Raw genomic sequence first — 16,888 nt, 5'->3', positions numbered from 1 at the left:
TAAAGTTAGGGAGAAAAAGATAATGAAAAAACTCTTATCTAAAAGGGAAAATAGTCATATAAACAAATAATGACATTGTGTAACACATACTATGAAAACCCAGAGGAAAGAATCTAAGAAAAATCTTCACCATGGTGGTAATAGTTGAGCATGGCACTTGCACATGTGTCCAAGATACTGAAGTGTTAAAGAACTAAGAAAAGGGCCATCAGGCCATGACAATCAAGGGTGTATCTCTCTCTCGTGCACATGTTCTCTATTATGACTAAAATAAACTTTTGAAAAATGGCTATGAGCTGGATCCACAGTGTAGAGGTTAAGTACTATGTTTTAGAAGCTAAATCCCACATAGACAACCAGAGTTTGAAATCAGGACCTAGCAGTTTGAAAAACATGTCAGGCATGTGTATATGTGCACAAAATCCTGACAGAACAGAAAAAGGATATAGCAATGACCACACCCTGTGTACCCTCCAAACCCTGGTAAGCACATGCATCCACTAATCAAAACAAAAACAAAAGAATTAAAAAACAGAGTCAATACCAGTTAAAGCAGTCAGATCTCAGATGTCCAGCTAAGCACTTAAAATTCCAGCCTCGGGACCAGCAGTTAGCATAATGGCTATGTTGCTGAACTCCCACGTAGTCGACCGTGGTTCAAGTCCCAGACCCGGTGGCTTAAACTCACGCCGGGCGCGTGTGTGTGCGTGCCCAAGATTCTGAGAGGAGAATGGAGGAGAAGGGATTGCAGTGTGGCCATCCCCCCTCGGGGGTGATTTGTCGCTTTCAGTGTCTCTGTCTGTCTCTCTGTCTGTCTGGCGAGTGCACATGCCCTATAGCTAAAACCTCTCCAAAAAAAAAAAATTCCAGCCTCATCAGCTTGAAAAACACGCCAGGTGCACATGCATGTACTCCAAAAAGCTCCAGTGGAGAAACAGATGGAAAAGGCTGTGGTATAACCATGCCCTGTTGCAGGGTGCTTCCTCCCTCTTCCTCTCTCTCTGTGACAGGTGCACACACCCTCTGGCAAATTAGGAACAATTTTGTTTTTGCTGAAAGAACTGTATATACCTGCAGAAAAATGAAACTGGACCCCTACCTCTTACCATTAACAAGAATCAACTCAAAATGAGTCAAAAATCTAAATGTAAAGCCTCAAACTATTAAACTATTACTAGAAAATTTAGGGGAAACTATTGAAGGCATTGGAGCAGGCAAAATTTCTTAAGACCCCTAAAGCACAGGCAAAAATCCCCAAAACAGACAAATGAGGTTACATCACACTCAAAAGCTTCCTCACCGCAAAGGAAGTGATAATTAGAATGAAAAGACGACTGTCAAAATGGTAGAAAATATTTGCAAATTATTCCTCAGAAATGGAATTGATAACCAGAATATACAGGGAACTCAAGTAGCTCATCCATTAAAATAAATAATCCAATTAAAAAGTAGGCAAATGAATTGACTAGACCTCACTCTTCAAAGAAGACCTAAAAATGGCCAAGAGGCTTATGGAAAAATGTTCAAAATCTCATCATAAGGGGAACCAGCAGTTAGCGTAATGGCTATGTTGCTGGACTCCCACGTAGTCGACCGCAGTTCGCGTCCTGGACCCGGTGGCTTAAAACTCATGCCAGGAACGTGTGCGTGCATGCCCAAGATCCCGGGAGGAGAATGAAGGAGAAGGGATTGCGGCATGACCATCCCCCCTGGGGGGTGATTTCTTGCTTTCTGTCTCTATGTCTCTCTCTGTCTGTCTGGCGAGCACACGCACCCTATAGCAAAAAACCTCTCCAAAAAAAAAAAAAATCTCATCATAAGGAAAATGTAAATTAAAGTCACAGTGAGATAACATTTAACCCCAGTTAGAATGACTAGGATTAAAAAAAATAAAGGATGACAAGCCTGGCAAGGCTGTGGTGAAAAGGGAACCAACCTTCTTACACTGTTGATGGGAATGTAAATTAGTACAAACTCTGAGGAAAAAAATATGGAGGTTCCTCAAAATAGAACTACCATATGACCCAGTAATCTCACTATTCAGTATAGGAAAATACTCAGTCAAAAAGATACTTGAGGGGCCAGCAAGTGGCATGGTGGTTGGAGGCACTGGATTCCCACATGGACGACCACAGTTTTAAGTCCCAGACCTGGCAACTTGCTTTCTTACTTTCCTTCTCTCTTTCTCTCTCTAATCAAAACTGAAAAAAAAAATAATAATAAAGTCAGATTAAATAATTCTTTAAGAAACAATGACACTTGAACATGCATATTTAATGCAGCATTAGTCACAATTGCTAAGACATGGATCAACAACCTAAGTGTCCAAATACAAATGACAGGATTGAAAAACTATGGCAGATAAATTCTATGGAATATTACTCAGCTATAAGAAAAACTGCAACCCTATCATCTGACTCAAGGTGGATGAATTTGAAAGACTTAATGCTGAGCCAAGTGAGCCAAACTTTGAAAGACAGACACTATACATCCCCACTCAATATGTACCGAATATGGCAGATACAGAAAGATCTGAAAATGTGACAGTGGAGAGGATAAGTATAGATACCAGACACTGTAAGGGAGGCAAGTAGGTGGTAGAGAATGAGTTGTAGAGGGTGAGTATGAGGTGCAAAGGGAAAAAGCATTTAACAGACAAAAACATGTAAAGTTCTCTGTTGAAAAAATATTATGTCTTAGGGGCCAACAGGTAGCAGCACAGTGGTTAAGGTCCTGGACTCCCACATGGCCAACTGTGATTTGAGTCCTGGACCTGGAAACCTGCTTTCTCATTTTCCTTTCTCTCTCTCTGATCAAATTTTTAAAATAATAATTAATTAATTATTTAATTATTTAAAAAATATATAGTACACATCATGATGAGGACTCGATATAAAATATTAAATCAATCTGAAAATAAAAAATAAATTATAAAATATGAAGAAAAAAGAAAACTGAACATTTAAAAATAAGTAAGTTGGGGCGGGCAGGTGGAGTAGTGGTTGAGGTGATAGACTCCCACATGGCAGACCATGTTCAAGTCCTAGACCTTGTAGCTTGCCTTTTTACTTTCCTTCTCTCTCTCTAGTCAAATTAAGAAATAATAATAAATAAAATTAAACAAATAATTATTTAAATAATTAAGTATAGGAACAGTTATATTATTATTACTATTGATGCAAAAACCCTCAACAAAATACTAGTAAACCACATTCAGCAGCATTATACAAGTATTATATACCATGACTAAGTAAGATTTATTTCTGGAGTACAAGGATGGTTCAACATATAATAATTGAGCTATATAATATACCACAAAATAAAGGGAAAAGAATGCATAATCTGGGGTCAGTATATGGCCATAGTGGTTACGTTACAGGACTCTCACATATTGACCACCTTTCAAGCTCTGGACCCAGTAGCTTGAAAATCAGGCCGGGCATATGTGCGTGCATACCCAAGATCCTGGAGGAAAATGGAAGAGAAGGAACTGCAGAGTGGCCATGGGGGGGGAGGGTACAATTTCTCACTTTACCTATCACTGCCTCTGTCTCTCTTCCTGGCCAGCACACACGCCCTAAAGCAAAGCCCTCTTTAAAAAAAAAAAAAAAAGAAAAGGCATGATCTTCTCAAAAGATGCAGAAAAAGCATCCAACAAAATTCAACACTATTTCATGATTAAAAAAAAAAACACACTCATCAAACTAGGAAAAGAAACAAAACTAATTTTTTTTAAAGGAACAACCGCAACATAATGAAAGCCATACATGAAAAACATAGAGTGGTGAGCCAGTACCATGCTCTGGAGATTAGGGAGCCAAGTCACACATTGCTAACTATACGGTTTCAGTCCCAGCAGCTTGAGAAACCTGCTGGGCACATGTGCATATGTGTCCAAAATCCCAATAGCATAAAGAAGTGGAGGACAGGGACCAGCAGTTGGCGTAATGGCTATGTTGCTGGACTCACATCTAGTTGACCGTGGTTCAAGTCCTGGACTCAGTGGCTTAAACTCACACTGAGCACATGTGCATGCATGCCCAAGATCCTGAGAGAAGAATGGAGGAGAAGGGATTGTGGTATGGTCATCCCCCCTGAGGGGTGATTTCTCGCTTTCTGTCTCCCTCTGTCTTTCTGACAAGAGCACACGTCCTATAGCAAAAACCTCTCCAAAAAAAAAAAAGTAGACGAGAGGGGAATACAGTCTGATTATGCCCCACTGGATGGAACTCTCTCCCTCTCTCTATTGTGAGTACACACACTTTCTGGCAAACAATAAAATTAAATTAAATTAAAATAAAAGAGAGGGAAGCAGCAGGTGGCGGCTGGTCGTGGTTGAAGTGCTGGACTACCACATGGCCAACTGTAGTTCAAGTCCTGGACCCAGTAACTTGAAACTCACGCCAGGCACATGTACATGCATGTCTAAAATCCCAAGAGGAGAATAGATAAGGGACTGCAGCATGACCATCCCCCTAGGGGATAACTGCTCACTTCCCTTCTCTATGTCTCTCTCTGGCAAGCACACGTACCCTATGGCAAAAACAACAACAACAAAAAGATACAGCAGATATCATAATCAATGGTCAAAGACTAAAAACTGTTCCTCTAAGATCATGATCAAGTTACCCACTTTCACTACTTCTGCTTCCATATTACTAGAAGTTCTAGCTAGATCAATTAAGCAAGAAATAAAAGGCACTAAACTTGAAAAGGCACAAAATTATCTCTGATAGCAGATGATATGATTTTATATGTAGACAATGCCAACAATTATACATACACATAAAGTGAATTCAGCTAAGCACCAGGATACAAAGTCAATTTATACATACAATGAACAATCTGAAAAATAAATTAAGAAAACAATTCCATTAGGGTCAGCAAGTGGTATGGTGGTTACGGTAGTCAACCACATGGTCAACCACATGATCAACCACAGTTCGAGTCCCACACCTAGTGGTTTGAAAATTACGCTAGGCACGCATGCGTGAGTACCCAAAATCCTGAGAGGAGAATGGACGGAAAGAGACTATAGCATGGTTATCCCCTCAGGAGTTTATTTCTCACTTTCAGTCTCTCTTTATCTCTCTCTAGTGAGTGCACATGCCCTATGGCAAAAACCTAAAAAAAGAAAAGAAAACAATTCCATTTATAATACCATCAAAAAGAATAAAACACTAAGGAATTACATAACCAAAGAAATGAAAGATTTATACTACAAAACAGGGGCCAACAGTTGGTTTGGTGGTTATAGAGCTGGATTCCCACATGGCTGAGAGCCATTCAAGTCCCAGACCTGGCAGCTTGCTTTCTCACTTTCCCTCCCTCTTACTCTCTCTCTTGGTCCCTCTCTGGTCAAATTAAAATAAAATAAAGTTAAAATAAAAAATAATTCTTTAAATTTTTTTAATTAAATACATTCTATTTTTAAAAAAAGAGAAGGGAAAAAGGGAAGGAAATTCTCCAATATGTTACAACACATTGAACTTCGAGGATTTTTTTTAAGAATTATTTATTTAATTTTATTTATTCATTTAATCATTTTCATTTGACCAGAGACAGACAGAGAAGACACACAGAAAGAAGGAAATTGAGAAAGCAAGTCACCAGGTCCAGGACTCAAACCATGATTGCCCATGTGGGAGTGTCCAGTGCCTTAATCACCACTAGCCACCTGTCAATACCCTTCAAGGATATTAAAATAAATCAGTCATGAAAAGACAAATACTATATAATTCCTCTTATATTCCTCTACTTTGTAGAACAGTCAAAATCATAGACAGAAAGAACTGTGGTTGCCAGGAGCTGGAGACAGAGGGCAATGGGTAACTACTGTTTAATGGATATAGTTTTAGTTTTATAGGATGAAAAGAGTTACAGAGATGGATGATAATAACAGTTACACAATATTAATTCCATTGAATCATACACTTAAAATGGTTAAGATAGTAAATTTTATATTATGTGTATTTTACAATTTTAAGTTTTTAAAAGAAAATGAAAAGACTCCACATGCACTATATAAAAAAAATTTTGCATTTCATGTATACACAATATATGTATTTTTTCTTTTTTTGGAGAGGGTTTTGCTATAGGGCGTGTGTACTCGCCAGAAAGACAGAGAGACAGAAAGTGAGAAATCACCCCCCAGGGGGGATGGTCACACCGTGATCCTTTCTCCTCCATTCTCTTGGGATCTTGGGCACGCACGCACACACGCCCGGTGTGAGTTTAAGCCGCCAGGGCCGGGACTCGAACAGCGGCCAACTACGTGGGAGTCCAGCAACATAGCCATTATGCTAACTGCTGGTCCCTACACAATATATTTTTAAAAACTCGGGGACCAGCAGCTAGCGTGATGGCTATGTTGCTGGACTCCCATGCAGTCAACCACAGTCAAGTCCCAGACCTAGTGTTAAACTCACGCCAGACACGTGTGTGAGCATGCCTAAGATCCCAAGAGGGGAAAAAAAAAAAAAAATAAGATCCCAAGAGGAGAAGGGACTACAGCATGGCCATCCCCCGGGGGGATGTTTTCTCACTTTCTCTCTGTCTGTCTTTCTAGCGAGTGCACACACCCTACAGCAAAACCTCTTCCAAAAAAAACTCTTAATTCTCAGTATGACAATTCAATTTTCAAATAGGCAAAGGACATCTTTCCAAAGATACATAAATCCCCAATAGGTGCATGAAGTGATACTCAATATCCTCAGTCATTAGAGAAATACAATTAAAAACTACAATGAAGTACTTTATCCACTAGAATGGCCATAATTCAAGACAGACCATAAGGAATGATGGCAAAAATGTGGAGAAACTGGAGCCCTTATACAATGCTAGTGGGAATATAAAACAGCAAGGCAGCTTTGCGCAAGTTTCTCAGTTGCTCATTAAGTTAAACATAAATGTACCAAAACACCCAGCAACTCCACTCCTGAGTACATACCCAAAAGAAATAAAAACGTAAACCCACACAAAAGTTTTCACACAATGTTCATAGCAGCATTATTCCTAATAACCAAAATGTGAACTCAAATGTCCAACAAATGATGAACAAAAAAAACCACGGTATCTCCATATAATGAATTACTATTCTGCCATAAAACGGTATAAAGTGCTGATATATAATACAGCTTGAAACATGAAGCTTAGTGAAAGCCAGGCACAAAAAGCCACATATTGGGACCAGCAGATGGCGCAATGGTTACATCGCTAGATTCCAAGGTAGTCGACCACGGTGAGTCCCAGTCTCAGTGGCTTACAATTCAGGCACATGTGCATGTGTGCCCAAGATCCCAAGAGAATGAAGAAGGCATTGCAGTGTACCACCACCACCCCCCGACTAGGGGGAGGGATTTCTCACTTTCTGTATCTCTGGTTCTCTCCAGCAAGCGTACACACCCTATAGTAAAAATAGTTTAAAAAAAAAGAAAAGAAAAGAAAAGCCACACATTGTGTGATTACATTTACATGAAATGTTTCAGGCCAGCTGGTGGAATGGTGGTTTAGGAGGCTAGATTTCCCATGGCCAATTGTGCAGTTTGATTCCCAGAGCCAGTGGCTTGAAAAACATACCTGGCTCATGTGCATGATGCCCAAAATCCCAAGAGAATAGAGGAAAATGGATTGTAGTATGGCCATCCCTCACTGGGGTGTGGGGTGTGGTATGTTCTGTCTCTCTCCAACAAGCATATGTGCCCTATAGGAAAACAAGGGACCAGCAGGTGGCGTGGTGGTTAAGGCACTGGACATTCCCACACGGCCAACCACTATTCAAGTCCCAGACCTGGTAGCTTGATTTCTCATTTTCTATTTCTTTCTCTGGTAAAAATTTTTTGAAGAGATTTTTGCTATAGGGTGTGTGCGCTCACCAGAAAGACAAAGAGAGACAGAGAGGCAGAAAGCAAGAAATCACCACCCAGGGAGGATGGCTACGATGCATACAATCTCTTCTCCTCCATTCTCCTCTCAGGATGTTGGGAATGCACGCACACACGCCCGGTGTGAGTTTAAGACACTGGGTCCAGGACTCGAACCGCAGTTGACTACATAGGAGTTCAGCAACATAGCCATTACGCTAACTCCTGGTCCCTCTGGTAAAATTTTAAAAAACAATAAATAAATGAATAAACACAATTAAATAAGTAATTATTTTTTAAAAAGGAAGAAGAAGAAGAAAAGTCCCAAATAAGCAAATTTCTACTGATGAAAAGTTGCTTAGTGGTTGCCAAAGGCTGGGGGAGATAAATGACTGTTAATTGGTACAAGGTTTCTTGTTGGAATAATTAAAATAATCTGGAATTTAATAGTAGTGATAGTTTACAACCTTATGAACATATTTGAAAAAAGTAAATTTTATGGTAGTGTAAGCTATATCTCAAAAAATATATAATTTTAGGGCCAGCAGGTGGCGTGATGGTTAAGGCACTGGACACTCCCACATGGCCAACCACAGATCGAGTCCTGGACCTGGTGGCTTGCTTTCTCACTTTCCTTCTCTCTATGTGTCTGTCAAATGAAAATAAATGAATGAATAAATAAAATTAAATAAATAATTCTTTTTTTAAAAATTTAAAAGAATTTTATCAAAAGAACATACTACCACACATTCCATCAGACATCAAAGCACTAGCTTCACATGTCATGTGTGGACACCACTCTATATTCTGAGTGTAAAAAGAAGGGAAAAGTCAGAGTGTCTTTTGTGGGTGTGAGAGTATAGACAGCACATACAGTCACGAGAGACAGAAAAAGAGGAAAGAAGAAAGTATTCCCAATGGGGTATGGTCACACCATAATCTCTTCTCCATTTTACCATCCTGTTGGGATTTTGAGCATGCACACCCGAGATGCCCAAAGTACTTCCCAAGCCAGAATTCAAACCTCAGAGAGCAATGTGGAATCTGGTTCCCTTAATTCTTGGCCACAAAGCTGGCCCAAATAATTTTACTATTACTATGAAAACAGTATGGCTCTGAGACACCCTGCCTAAAATACTAATAGTCAAATATCAATTACTACTTGAATATTCAGCCTATGACCAGCATTTACTGACTGATCAACTTTAATAATTAAGTTACTTAAACTATAATAGCTAACACTAACAAAACGCAAATAACTTTAGTTATCTATATAATTGATACTTACGTACTTGCAAACTATTTTTGACAATCTACGTGACGATATAGAAGTTAATACTTCCTGCATACTAAATTTTTTTTTTTTTTTGGATAGGTTTTTGCTATAGGGTGCGTGCGCTGGCCAGACAGACAGAGACAGAGAGATAGAAAGCGAAAATCGCCCCCCGGGGGGATGGCCACGCCTCAATCCCTTCTCCTCCATTCTCCTCTCGGGATCTCGGGCACACATGCACACGCACCCGGCATGAGTTTAAGCCACCGGGTCCGGGACACGAACCGCGGTCGGCTATGTGGGAGTCCAGCGACATAGCCATTACGCTAACTGCTGGTCCCCTGCATACTAAATTTTGACACCCTAAGTTTGAGATGCAACAAGTGCAGTGGTGAAGTGGTCTGGCCCTAGATTCAGACAGCCTGAGTTCAAATCCTGGCTCTGGGAAAAACTATTATAAGTGGGAAATGATGCCCAACATATTTAAGTCTTCAGCATACACTTTTCTCACCTGTAAATGAGGATACTACATAAAGATTGTTGTGAAGACTGAGTTAATACTCTAAGGTCTTGAGAAAATAAGTAGCCGACAGTAACTATGCAGTAAATTATCAACATTTTAAATCAAGTACCCATTTGAAACTATCAGACTATTCTGTGATTAACAAATGTTCTCCATTACTTTTTTGTTCCCCCAGGGGAAAGCGCAAACACAGTCCCCACTACCACAAAGTATGCAGTCGAGTTTCCCACATTTGGGGAAATTGCAGGGGTCAGCACATCCAGAGTGCAATAGATAAGCCTCACCCCTGGGAAAACCACCTTCGTGATCATGGTATCTCCCCTGCCAGGTAAGTGTTCTCTCCATTATTTTTTTAAAGTTCAGGTTGCTCTGTGTAAAGATGAGGACTTTGTTCACATTTATTGGAAAATAGAAGTTTGCATGAATACTCTCCCTCTTTCTGGCTCATATTCCTCAATGCCCTAACTTACTGCTTTCTAATGCTAAACTAGAAAACTATCAACTAAACCATGTCAAGGAATGAAAAACTGTCTGAGTAGCCATAAAAAAGTGATTTCTGCTGGGTGCGTGAGCGTGCTTGCCCAAGATCCCGAGAGGAGAATGGAGGAGGTGGGATTGTGGCTTGGCAATCCCTTCTGGGGAGTGATTTCTCACTTTCTGTCTCTCTGTCTCTCTCTGTCCTTCTAACGAGCACACGCACCCTATGGCAAAACCTCTCCAAAAAAAAAAGAAAAGAAACGTGTTAAGGTGATTTCTCCAAGAGTTACTTTTATCTCAAAAGATCCTTCTAAGAAATTTCAAATTCTTAGACAAGATTTAGATCACGGGATCTTAAAAATAAATATATAAAAAAAAAAAAAAACCTTTAAAAAAACCTTTGAATACAGGGATTGGAGAATAGAGTTTTATGGAAAAGGTTGTTTGAGTATCCACTGAAAATGGGTAGACTCTGTTGATATGGAAATAAAGAAGAAATATCAGAGTAGCAGTTAAAAAATGCTGTTATTACAGCTCAATCACTATTTCTCTCGATCTTAATTACAAGATAAAAATCTAAATGCCTTAATATAACGTAACGCCCTTCACAATCTTTTTTTTTTTTTTGAGAGATTTTTGCTATAGGTCGCGTGCGCTCGCCAGACAGACAGAGAGAGAGAGGCAGAAAGCAGGAAATCACCCCCCCCAAGGGGGGATGGCCATGCCGCAATCCCTTCTCCTCCATTCTCCTCTAGGGATCTTGGGCACGCACACACACGCACCCGGCGTGAATTTAAGCCACCGGATCCGGGACTCGAACCGCGGTCGACTATGTGGGAGTCCAGAGACATAGCCATTACGCTAACTGCTGGTCCCCACAATCTTTTATTTAAAAGTTTATTTATATCTTCAAAGAGAAAAAGGGACACAGGCACCGCTAACAGAATTCTTCATACCATGATCCACCCTCAGCCTCAGCCAGCCACATGACCTGTCCCCGCTTAATCCCCAGGAAGTGAACCTAGGATCTTCACATGTAGCCTCAACATCACTGGGTATGTCTTACTACTGTATCATCTGCAGTTGACCTGGCCCTTCAGTTTGAATGCCACTTTCAATAACTTCTCTCGCCACTATATCCACAACCTCAATTTCTGCCACACTTGATTTCTCCCTCTTCCCCACACACTAAGCCCCATCACAATTTATCATCTTTGCATGTTATTCCCTAGTTCTAGAATGCCCTCCAGTCTATCCTCTTCACCTACTAAACTCCTGCTCATCACTCAAAAGCTTTTGCAGCTTCTTCCCTCTGAATTTCCATGATACAGTGTGTTGTAATTTGTTATATGTAAGATTAGATTCCTTCAAAACAGACTGTATTGTATATTTTTGTGTCTCTAAAACCTAGCAGTGTCTAGTATAAAGTACAAATGCAAATGTTTGCATAAAGTGAATAGTTAAATGAATGAATGAAAAACCTCATGAGATATTCCCTTCTACAAAATTGAGAAAATATTTGACACATCTGAGAAGCAACATGGCATATACGCACAAAAAACTGCTTTGAAATCTTTCCAACTCTATAATCTTCACCAAATTACTTAACCTCTGTGAGTTATAGATCATTCATCTATAAACAGGTTTCACAGGGCTATAATATTGAAAAAGTGAAAAATACGCATAAACATGTATATACAGCACAGTGCCTGGAATAAAACGGGTACTCTAATGTCAGTTCTCTCTTCCTCTCATTCACAGGATAATTATGGACATCCAGTGAAATAGTACAATATGAAAATAATTTGGAAAACATACCATTCAAATTAAAGTTATTAGGGAAAATATCAGAATTTTTCATTCTGGTTATATACTTTTTTTTCTTCTTGAGTATATGAGAAACACTTGGGTGGGGACATTAAGCTTGTTTTGGGGGGTGGTTGTTTTGTTTTGAAGGTTTTTTGCTATAGGGCACATGTGCTTGCCAGAGATGCATGAGAGGGAAAGTAAGAAATCAACCCCCACCCCCATAGCCACTGTAGTCCCTTCTCCACAAATCCCTTCTTCATCAGTCTCTTCCTGGGACCTTGGACATAGGCACACACACGTGCTGGTGTGAGTTTCAAGCTGAAGTATATGGGACTTGAACCAGTCAGCCATGTGAGAGTCCAGCAACTTAAACTTTGAGCTTATGAGAAACACTTGGGGACCTTAAGCTTGTTTTTAAACATTTCCCCAAAATATGTAATTTTCTAGAACTCAAATACAAGTCAGTTCCATATAAACAATGCCAAATCCTCTACAATTAATAGGAGAAAGTCTACATATTCCTGTTTTGAACTGTGGTTTCCTTTTCCTTTGCCTGTTTCAAGTCATTTCCAGAACTGTTCCTTTTTAGAACATACTTGTATCTACAGCAATGACTTCATTCTAATTTTGTAGTATTATTTTAGAACTCAAATATCTACAAATCTCTTTTAGGAAGGAACATATCTCAGTGAACTTTGTTTTATCAAAGTGTGTTTTTTTTAATGGATAAACAAAATTTATTGACACCAGCATATACAAGTCAGTCTTGGTCATTTCTCTGAAATCAAAAAGTTTCTTCTATGAATCAATTCAAACACCTTTTTCTAGCTACAGATTTTTTTAAAGAGTTATTTTATTTAACTTTATTTATTTATTTTCCACAATCTTTTATTTAAAAGTTTATTTATATCTTCAAAGAGAAAAAGGGACACAGGCACCGCTAACAGAATTCTTCATACCATGATCCACCCTCAGCCTCAGCCAGCCACATGACCTGTCCCCGCTTAATCCCCAGGAAGTGAACCTAGGATCTTCACATGTAGCCTCAACATCACTGGGTATGTCTTACTACTGTATCATCTGCAGTTGACCTGGCCCTTCAGTTTGAATGCCACTTTCAATAACTTCTCTCGCCACTATATCCACAACCTCAATTTCTGCCACACTTGATTTCTCCCTCTTCCCCACACACTAAGCCCCATCACAATTTATCATCTTTGCATGTTATTCCCTAGTTCTAGAATGCCCTCCAGTCTATCCTCTTCACCTACTAAACTCCTGCTCATCACTCAAAAGCTTTTGCAGCTTCTTCCCTCTGAATTTCCATGATACAGTGTGTTGTAATTTGTTATATGTAAGATTAGATTCCTTCAAAACAGACTGTATTGTATATTTTTGTGTCTCTAAAACCTAGCAGTGTCTAGTATAAAGTACAAATGCAAATGTTTGCATAAAGTGAATAGTTAAATGAATGAATGAAAAACCTCATGAGATATTCCCTTCTACAAAATTGAGAAAATATTTGACACATCTGAGAAGCAACATGGCATATACGCACAAAAAACTGCTTTGAAATCTTTCCAACTCTATAATCTTCACCAAATTACTTAACCTCTGTGAGTTATAGATCATTCATCTATAAACAGGTTTCACAGGGCTATAATATTGAAAAAGTGAAAAATACGCATAAACATGTATATACAGCACAGTGCCTGGAATAAAACGGGTACTCTAATGTCAGTTCTCTCTTCCTCTCATTCACAGGATAATTATGGACATCCAGTGAAATAGTACAATATGAAAATAATTTGGAAAACATACCATTCAAATTAAAGTTATTAGGGAAAATATCAGAATTTTTCATTCTGGTTATATACTTTTTTTTCTTCTTGAGTATATGAGAAACACTTGGGTGGGGACATTAAGCTTGTTTTGGGGGGTGGTTGTTTTGTTTTGAAGGTTTTTTGCTATAGGGCACATGTGCTTGCCAGAGATGCATGAGAGGGAAAGTAAGAAATCAACCCCCACCCCCATAGCCACTGTAGTCCCTTCTCCACAAATCCCTTCTTCATCAGTCTCTTCCTGGGACCTTGGACATAGGCACACACACGTGCTGGTGTGAGTTTCAAGCTGAAGTATATGGGACTTGAACCAGTCAGCCATGTGAGAGTCCAGCAACTTAAACTTTGAGCTTATGAGAAACACTTGGGGACCTTAAGCTTGTTTTTAAACATTTCCCCAAAATATGTAATTTTCTAGAACTCAAATACAAGTCAGTTCCATATAAACAATGCCAAATCCTCTACAATTAATAGGAGAAAGTCTACATATTCCTGTTTTGAACTGTGGTTTCCTTTTCCTTTGCCTGTTTCAAGTCATTTCCAGAACTGTTCCTTTTTAGAACATACTTGTATCTACAGCAATGACTTCATTCTAATTTTGTAGTATTATTTTAGAACTCAAATATCTACAAATCTCTTTTAGGAAGGAACATATCTCAGTGAACTTTGTTTTATCAAAGTGTGTTTTTTTTAATGGATAAACAAAATTTATTGACACCAGCATATACAAGTCAGTCTTGGTCATTTCTCTGAAATCAAAAAGTTTCTTCTATGAATCAATTCAAACACCTTTTTCTAGCTACAGATTTTTTTAAAGAGTTATTTTATTTAACTTTATTTATTTATTTTAATTTGACCGGAGAGGGACAGAGTGAGAGAGGGAGAGAGAGAGACAGACAGAGACAAAGAGAGAGAGGTAAAATGAGGAAGCAAGCTGTCAGGTCCTGGACTCAAACCTCAGTCAACCATGTGGGAGTCCAGTGCCCTTAACCACCACGCCACCTGCCGGTCCCATCTAGCTACAGATTTTGATTTGATATTCTGTAAAGAACACATTATTAGTGGTAATCATTATACATGTCAAGGTTAACTTTGAGGTCAAAAAAAGTTCTGTAATTACTCTTACTAAAATGAATTTGCTCCAAAAACTAGTAAAATTGTCTTTAAACAGATTTTTGTTAGACAGTTATAACTACAATTACATATTTTTATTTTAAAAGGCCTAAACAATGTAAACACTGTACCATTCCAGTTAAAATAACTAAAATAAATGTAATTCTAGGCATGACTTAAGATTATAAAATTAAATAACTCTTATGAGCATTATTATTCTGTGTATTACAACTTGGCTTAGGACAATGAAAAAGACTTTAAATTTCCTTTCTGTATTTAGAAGTTTACTAGACTTAAAACATTAAATGTCAATAACTTTCACTTCTACTACTGAATTATTTCAAAGAAGCTTTAATTTTTTTATTTTCCATGCTAGTCAAATGAAAAACTGCAAACAAAATTTTACCTAGGTTTTTTTAAAGAATTTTTTATTTAACTTTATTTATTATTATCATTTTTTAAAACTTGAGAGACAGAAAGAGAGAAAGTGAGAAAGCACGCCACCAGATCCAGGACTCAAACCATGGTGGACCATGTTGGAGTCCAGCACTCTCCACTAACATGACACCTGCCACCTCGTAGAAGAGCTTTTTTTTTTTTTTAAGTAAATTTCTTTGGTTTATATAGAAAATACTGTTAAACCATAAAATAACTTAAAATTCTTTTCTTCTCTAAGGTGTATGCTTTCTAAGAACTCTTTAAAATTTGTTTATAATACATAATAGCCCACTAGACATTAGTGAGTTCATTAATTATCTTAAGTACAGCTTTCTAAATGAATCAATATTTTATGATTTTACAAGTTGTGACTAATCAGTACTAGGAAGCAGCATAGTGCAGCAAATTCTAGGGAGACATACATGGGTATTGAGCTTAAAAGAAAATTTCAGCATGCATACATGAAACGCACACATGCAGTTAACTTTTCTTCCCACAATGTGAGAATGTGGCATTCTCTCTCAATTGTCATACCCGGTAGGGATTATCCAACTTTATTAGCTAACGTTTCTCATTATCTTAAAAAACAGAAATAGGATATGTTCTGTTTCGAGAAGTGTTAACAAAAGTCTCCCTTGCTACAATACTTGGGGTGAAATTTTTTTTTTTTTTTGGAAATTAAAGGTAATCTGATCCACTCGAGCTAACTACGGACTACATGAACTCCAACAATGCACAATTCGAGTTGCTTTTTGGACACCTAAAAGATCACAAAAGGGAATAGATTACCAAATGTGTGCGGAACTATTTTTGTACCAAAAAAAGGTTATCAAAATGAGGAAACACGGTATACTTGAACTAAGAGTTCATTTCTAAGATTTGGTAGTCTCCCGAAAAAAATGTTTAATCAACGTTGTTAAAATAACAGTAATTCACCCTTTCAGGTACAACTAGCAACCTGCTGATATGCTTCTTTCAAGTCTAAACACCTCATTCTTTTGCAATCCAGATACCAACAGGATCAGAAACCTCTCGCCGAAGAGTGCAACACACTCGGGAAGTGCTGTCTGTTTACAAATACGAATCTCAGTTACCCACGTCAAAAAGCGCGCATTACCACCACTCGACTGGAGGGCAGGGGAGAGAGAAGGCGGGCGCGCAAGAAAAGAAATCTACACAGACACCTCTGCCTTCTCCCAATGAGGGCGATCCCAGAGAAAACATTTATCATGCATTGTGTGTGTGTGTGTGTGTATATTTATACTCTATGTCATATGCATGTGTATTTAAGCATGGGTGAAAGAAACGGAACAAGTGTCGGAATCGTACCGAACGCAAGAGAATGTCCAAGCCCACCCGGTTAACTCAAAATCCACCTCTCTACAACAGGTTTCGGCCCGGGAGCCCCAGCCTCTCAGAGGAGTTCGGCCCCAAAGCTCTCCTCAGGCCACCCAGGCCGCTGTCCCTGCACCGCTTATCTCAGTCTTTCCCTGGGACACGAAGCCCGTTCCAGCAAAGAAATGTGTCAGGCCTCGAGCGGGGCGGCCGAGGG

General features: G+C 38.8%; 1 protein-coding gene and 1 non-coding gene across 3 annotated transcripts in view; both read right to left on the bottom strand.

The window, feature by feature from the left end:
• Nucleotides 1–16,888, bottom strand: part of TUT4 (terminal uridylyl transferase 4) — a 210,706-nt gene that overhangs the window by 122,568 nt on the left and 71,250 nt on the right. The gene's annotated exons all lie outside the window — the stretch shown is intronic.
• Nucleotides 9,832–9,994, bottom strand: LOC114007951 (U1 spliceosomal RNA). The gene has a single exon (XR_003549525.1). It is a non-coding gene; the product is annotated as a U1 spliceosomal RNA (small nuclear RNA).

The sequence above is a fragment of the Tupaia chinensis genome, unplaced genomic scaffold (genome assembly GCF_000334495.1).
Source record: "Tupaia chinensis unplaced genomic scaffold, TupChi_1.0 Scaffold000259_1, whole genome shotgun sequence".
NCBI lineage: Eukaryota > Metazoa > Chordata > Mammalia > Scandentia > Tupaiidae > Tupaia > Tupaia belangeri.
The sequence above is the reverse complement of the archived record's forward strand: the minus strand, read 5'-3'. Positions and strand labels throughout refer to the sequence as shown.